This window comes from Perna viridis, chromosome 5 (genome assembly GCF_037379345.1).
Source record: "Perna viridis isolate PV_CMFRI_1.1 ecotype Kerala chromosome 5, ASM3737934v1, whole genome shotgun sequence".
Lineage (NCBI taxonomy): Eukaryota > Metazoa > Mollusca > Bivalvia > Mytilida > Mytilidae > Perna > Perna viridis.
This window is the reverse complement of record NC_142449.1, coordinates 18,848,998-18,856,159: the sequence shown is the minus strand read 5'-3', so window position 1 is coordinate 18,856,159 and position 7,162 is coordinate 18,848,998.

Below are 7,162 nucleotides of genomic sequence, written 5' to 3'. Positions count from 1 at the left end.
GTTCATATTATACAACTTATCTCCCAAGAACAATAGTTATATGAAAAACTACATGTTAATATCTGTTTTACTATAATATTTTAAAGAAAATATCAAAAAATATAAAAATATGTAGGCTTTCAAACCATGAATCACATTTCACATGATTCTTACCTGGAGTGCTACTTGAATATACTAACAAAAATCCTTTAAAATCTAACATCAATCCAGTCGAACCTGTATATAAACTACACAGAAACCTGCGTAATCTAACACCTATCTAGTTAAAGCTGTATATAAACTACTCGGGGACCTGTATAATCTAACATCATTGCAGTTTTCCTTTCCTCTTTCGTTTACCCCGAACGACTTTTTATGAGCAACTCGGCGGTTGTTTCTAGAAAAGCAGAGGATGCTTATCCTACCGGGGCACCTGATCCATGCTCTGCGTTTTTAATGGAGTCCGAGTTGCTCATTTACTTTGGTTACTAAGTATGCGTAATTTTAGCTATTTTATATTCTTCGTGGTGTTTGTCTGTTTTCCAGGCCTGGTCTTTGTCTCTGGGTTACTTTCTTTTGATTTCCGCCACAATCTTGGTTCCCTCGATTGCACTATCATCGAATAAAACCTGTATATAAACTCTACAGTAACCTGTATAATTTAACACCATCCAGTGACGTAGGTGTCTTAATTACTTTAACTAGATTGAAAATATCTGCATGCAGTTGACTTAATTGATTGTAACTTGAACAAGTTTTTTTAACGTACAGTTCTGTGTGAAGTTATGACTCAAGTTCTACTCTCACAGATTTCTTCTAATTACTGATAAAAATTAATTCGGAACGTCTCCAGTATAAATGAATCGATTTATACATGGGATTATACAACGCATGCTTGTTAAAAAAATGTTTGATGATTAAAAAAAGAACAAATTTGCAAATTTTTATATCTAATACACACAAAAAAGGCTGCAATTAAGTTCTTTGTTCGGTCTATGTTGTAAAATGTTTAATTATTCTCTCAAATTCGTCTTGTATTAGGAGACACACAGTTCACATCGAAGATCCAAATACTAATTTCTGTTTAATATAACACTGCAAACAAAATATAAACAATGAAAATATAAAGGTTTTCCGACAATGTATTACAGTTTGCATGCTTCTTAACTGTATAGCTACTTAAACAGGCCAAGAGAAAACGTGTACATTATCGCTTTGGAATATATTTTTCGTCTCATTTATAATTTTACATTTATTAAAACTTCGAGAAACATGCAAACTTAAGATGTCACTGGATCACCCTTTTTAATCTTTCACAAAATATATTGTGGTATTTAAGTAGTAGTCTTTGTAAGAATCATGCCAGTTCTGTAATATGTGATACACATCAAAGGCTTCACATTTTATTTTTGTTATTTAGTTGCTTTATAGGTCTATATGATGAAATATATAATTATTCATTCCAATCTGTCTGCTATAAGGAGATAATGCACATTGAAAATCCAACAGGTTCAATTGTAATAAAGTGTCTTTATCAGTTATCTCCCTTAATTTTAAATTCTACCAAACATTTCAAATTAATTGTATCTCCTATTGACAGGGGTTTTATGAAAGGCACATGTTAATTTTTGTTCACTATAATATTTTATACAAAATATCAAAAATATGTAGGCTTTACAACCATGTATCACATTTTGCATGACACTTAGCTGGAGTACTACTTAGGATAGGTAGCGGCTATTTCGGTTGACAAGTTGGAGAGAGTTGAAAAAGGACCAGTTCCAATTTCAATACAAATCTTGGTAGGCTACTAAGTAGTTAAAATAGCTCTCTACGTAGAAATATGTCCTACGTTATACCAATGTGTCCTACTTAACTACCATAGAACACCTGTGTCATCTTTTGGACACTGCCTTTTAAGTTTTAATAGCACTGAATTATTTTTCTACACTGGTACATTTTCAAGTTTATATTTTAGGACATCTTAAAGAGTAATCAAGGGAACCAAGGTTATAGCGGTAATCAAAAGAATGTAATCCATGAACAAGACCAGACATGGAAACAGACATACACAACAAAGAACATACAGTAACTAAAATCATACATACAAAGTAACAAAAGCAAATGAGCAACTCGGACTCCACTAAAAACTGGGAGCATGGACCAGGTGCACCGGTAGGGTAAGAGTCCTCTGTTTTTCTAGAAACACCCGCCGAGTTGCTCATAAAAAGTCAAGTCCAGGGTAGACAAACGTGGAAAGGAAAACAATGACCCGTTGAATAAATCAGTTTTCATGGTGCAGATGGATACACCATAACGATCCACGAGTTCATGATGACGACCATAAAACTTCTGTAGTGATGACTTCAATCTTGTAGCAACATAACCCTGTTTCAGAACCTATTTGTTAGAGTTCTAGCGCGATACAAAAAGTCTGCGTAATTTCGGCAAGCTCTGGCATAACGTATGAGTTGTGATATAAACACTCCATACGCAGGTACCGAAGGGATGTTGCCACAGATGAAAGGAAAGTTAACAATTCTGAATGAAAAGTCATCACGTTTGTCGTAAAGTTTGGTCAATAGTTTTCCTTAACCATCGATTTCTAAGTGTAGGTCAAGATATGAGGCTGACTTCACAGTGTCTGTAGTATCCTTTATCTCAAGTTCTTTTGGGTAGATGCAATGTATCAAATCCCCGAAATTAGGATTGTTTAAAGATAATACGTCATCTATATAGCGGAAACTGATATTGAAGGATGTAGCCAAACGCTATTCTTTCTTTCTGATCAGATCAGCTATAAATTCAGCCTCACAAGAGTGAAAGAATAGGTCATCAAGTAAAGGAGCACAATTTGTTCCCATTGGAATGCCGACCGTTTGTTGAAAAACACGCCCATCACACTGGACAAATATGTTATCGGTTAAAAATTCCAGCATTTTGTAAACATCTTCCTCTGTATATTTGGAAGATGATTTGGAATTATTTCTAACAAAGTATGAGGAATATCTACCAAGAACTATATATTTGTATCTAGGTTACATCTTTTTGGAAAAACAACGATGTATAATGTTTTTAAGTCGGGATTTTAACTGAGTATGGGGAATAGAAGTATACAGTGTTGAAAAATCATAGGTTTTAATGCTGTTATATTCAGATACTAGTCTTGAACTGATTGTCTCCAAAAGATCTTTCGAATTTTTCAGGATCCGCATTGAATTAATACCACTACGGGAGTAACAAGTGTTGTGGTAGGACTGCAGACCCTATTTGACATTTGTGAGTATAGAAGTTAAAAGTTTTGAAAGAGGTTTGGTGGTACATTTTGCAGATCCAGCTATGAAACGTTGTTTGTATGAATTCTTGTGGAGTTTAGGAATCCAGTACATAGACGGTAAATCACAATCATCGTCCTTGGTAGAGACACCAAAAGAGGATAGCACAGATTTATGGTTTTCCACAATCTCTTCTTTGGAGAGAGTGGTAGCAGTATAGGTCTTATCACTGCTATTATTTTCTACGTCTACCTCTGATAATAAACATTGGATGTAAAACATTTTGCAGACAAAAACAATGTTGTTTTTGGGCTTAAAAAAACGCTGTAAACCAAAAAAAAAAAAAAAAAAAATTAATTAATTAAAAACTGATACTAGTATTTACAATCACTTTACAATATTTCTTTTAACATTTTTTTAACTGTTTAATATTAAGAAGGTCCTTAAAAGGACTAGTACATGCATTTATATTGTAAACTGAAAACATGGCTATTTTGCAAAAGTGTAATGAATGTTACCATAACTTTAAGATCTTAAAATGACTTCAGCTAGACAGAATCTCAGAATAACAATATATGAGCATCAAATTCTTTTTAATAGAAGTTTCAGCATTCAGTTCAATGAAGTAATTGAAACTGAAAATAGATTTGGTCTGTGAATATTTAAATAAGAGAGAGAGAGAGAGAGAGAGAGAGAGAGAGAGAGAGAGAGAGAGAGAGAGATTTGTAATGAAATTGGAACTGGTCCTCTTCAACTCGCTGTAATTGCTAAAGGCAGTTAAACTGGAATCAATCTGAAAAAAAAATCATTTAATAACTTCATCAAAAGGCAAGTGATATTATGTATACAAAGGGAAAGAAAGAACACAGTGAAATAATACTTATCTTGCCGAAGTGTAAAAGTTAGTGAACAGAAAGAAGTATGCTTATTTTTTTCAACAATACCATGACTACTCACTTCCCTGACAGGTGTCACAAATTCGTTAAGGAAAATATTTTTCAACATTATGTCACCATTACCACAAAACCTCGAGTTTTCATGAAAAAAAAATGACAACAAGACGTTACAAATTAAAAAAAAAAAACAGGAGAAAAGCTATTGTTTTCGTGGATTCCAATAATTTAAAGAATTAAAAATTATGTATTATTGAAATAAAATAATTTGCACTGGTCTCTGTCGAGTGCAACGTAAACAAGGTTTTTAACGCACGGTTTAGTTTCACTGTACATATGTTAACATACATGTACTCCCACAGATTTCTTCTAATTACTGATAAAGCACTATCGTTAGGATGAGAAATAATTATAACCCGATAATGAATAGATTGATATGTGACCTGAACGCATGATAATCAAACTAGATCACCTATTTTATAGTACTAGTATCATTCTATGTCAGAATCATGCAAATTCTGTAACATGTGAAACACACAAAAAAAAGCTAACATATTCTTATTTTTGGTATTATGGTATTTTTAGGGTGTGTATAATTATTCATTCCATCTGTTTGGTCTTAGGAGTTCATTCCCATCGAAAATCCAATAATTTCTATAGACCCTTTTGTAGTTAAAGAGTATGCTCAATGTACACTTCCGCGAGGTAGGGCTTGGGTAAAACAAAAGAATTTTCCGTGCGGAAGTGCATATTGCCCATGCTCTACGCATGCTTATCGACTAACCCACGGTTAGCACAAAAGGGTCTTGTATTTCCGTGCTATTTTCATAGTTACTTCCCTTAATTTTGAGTTTTACAGTACATTCTATAAAATTCATATCGCCTCAGGCCAACGGTTACTAGTATATTAGAAGCCACGTCCTAATTTCTGTTTACTGCAACATGAAAAAAATTATCACGAATAAAAACATGTAAGCTTTCAAACAATGTATCACATTTCGCATGCTTCTTATCTGTAATGATACTTCAATGTGTAAAAGAAAGCCACGTAAATTATCTCTTTGGAATACATTTTCGCCTCAAATTATGATTTTACAATAATGAATCTTCGAGGAACACGCAAACTTAGAATACCCAGAATTACCCTAACTAATCCTTTACTATAAACATTGTGATACACTTAAGACAGCTAGCAGCTATTCATGGTGGCAGAATTAATTGTTTAAGGCAGTTAAACTAGAATCAATCTGAAATATCTTTTAATTTCGTCATGTAATTAATGCATAGAAAGATAAAGAAAGAAAACGGTCATCCTATGAAAAAACTCATCTCACCAAAGGTCAAATAGCTAATGGATAGGAAAATTATGCTGATTTTTTAACTATACATTTACCAGGCCTGCTCACTTTCTCTTGACAGGCACCCTAAATTCGTCATGGTAACTATTCTTCACAGTTTATGACAAAAACGAAATAAAACAAAACAAACAACAAACAAACATAAAAAACAACAAACAAAAACAACAACAAAAAACAATTAAAAAACAAACCAAATAACAAAAAAAAACAAGAACAAAAACAAAACAGGAAAATATCAATATCGTTTTTGTGGATCCCAATAGTATAAGGACTTTTATAGAGGTACATAGTGGAATTGGTTGTCTATGGTTCTTAATATATCCTGATGGATACAAGAGCGCAATTATTTATAATGCTATTTCCGTATATGGTCCTCACTTCCACTAGAATCTAAAAATAGATCCGGGTGAAATTTCTCTTATCTGACACAATGTTGCTAAAATACATCCACATAGCCTTTAAATTTTGAAATAAAAACCACCATGTCACGCGGCGTTTCTGTACGTAAATTAAGACTTAAAAAGAAATTCAAAAAAATTTGAAAAATCAATTTTTCAGTAGTCACCCCAAACCTTAAGTGCTCCATAAAATAAACATATATGTGGACTGCCAGCTTTTAAATTAGATACCCTTGGTTCCTTTTGTTCGTTCATTTTTTTTTCATGAAAATATCTATTTTCCTCCAGTCGTAAACGTTTTCATATTTTCTCCTGGGCTTCATGTCGGCGGATGATGATCTGACTGAATACCGAGGAGACATCATTGCGTAACCTAGCTGTAATACCATTTTGAAATGAAAAATAATTTGCAACGACCACAGCTATATCGAGTGCAGAAAAAAACCCGTTTTTTAACGCACGGTTTTATTTCCAATTAGATACTTTTCACTGCACATAGGTTAACATATGTTATACTCCCACAGATTTCTTCTAATTACTGTAACAGATAAAATACTACTCGTTAGGATGATTATAACCCCGGTAAAATGAATAGATTGACAAGTAACGTGAACGCATGCTTATGAAAGAAATGTTTCAAAACCAACTTTTAGGTAGCAATCTTTGTAAGAATTATACACAAATTCTGAAATATGTGACCCCCAAACCCCCTCCCTCCAAAAGCAAACACATATTTTTAGCTCACCTGGCCATAGGCTAGATGAGCTATTGCCATCACTTAGCGTCCATCGACGTCGTCGTCGTTGACAATTTCTTCAAATATCTTCTTCTCTGAAACTACTGAATAGATTTGCATAAATAATGACTGTTGGATTTTTGATCGATTAAAAACATGGCCGCCATTACAAAAATGGAACATGGGGTCAGACAGCAGATTTTTGCATATATCTCCACAACCGTTAGATTTAGCCAAATTCTGACATGGGTAAAAGTATTCAGCATGATGTCAAATTTTGGTGATAATCTGTTGACCCATGTTGGAGTTATTGCCTTTATGGATGTTTTTTTTCTGTTTTTGATGTTATTACATTCAAAAATCTTCTTCTCAAAAACTAACGTACAGAATTCAATGAAAGTTGTAAGTTTTCTTTTGTAGGGTATCTTTAACAAAATGACCGTTTGGATGTTTGATCGGTTAAAAAACATGGCCGCCGTTACTATAAATAGAACATAGGGGTCAGAATATTTGCATTTATCTC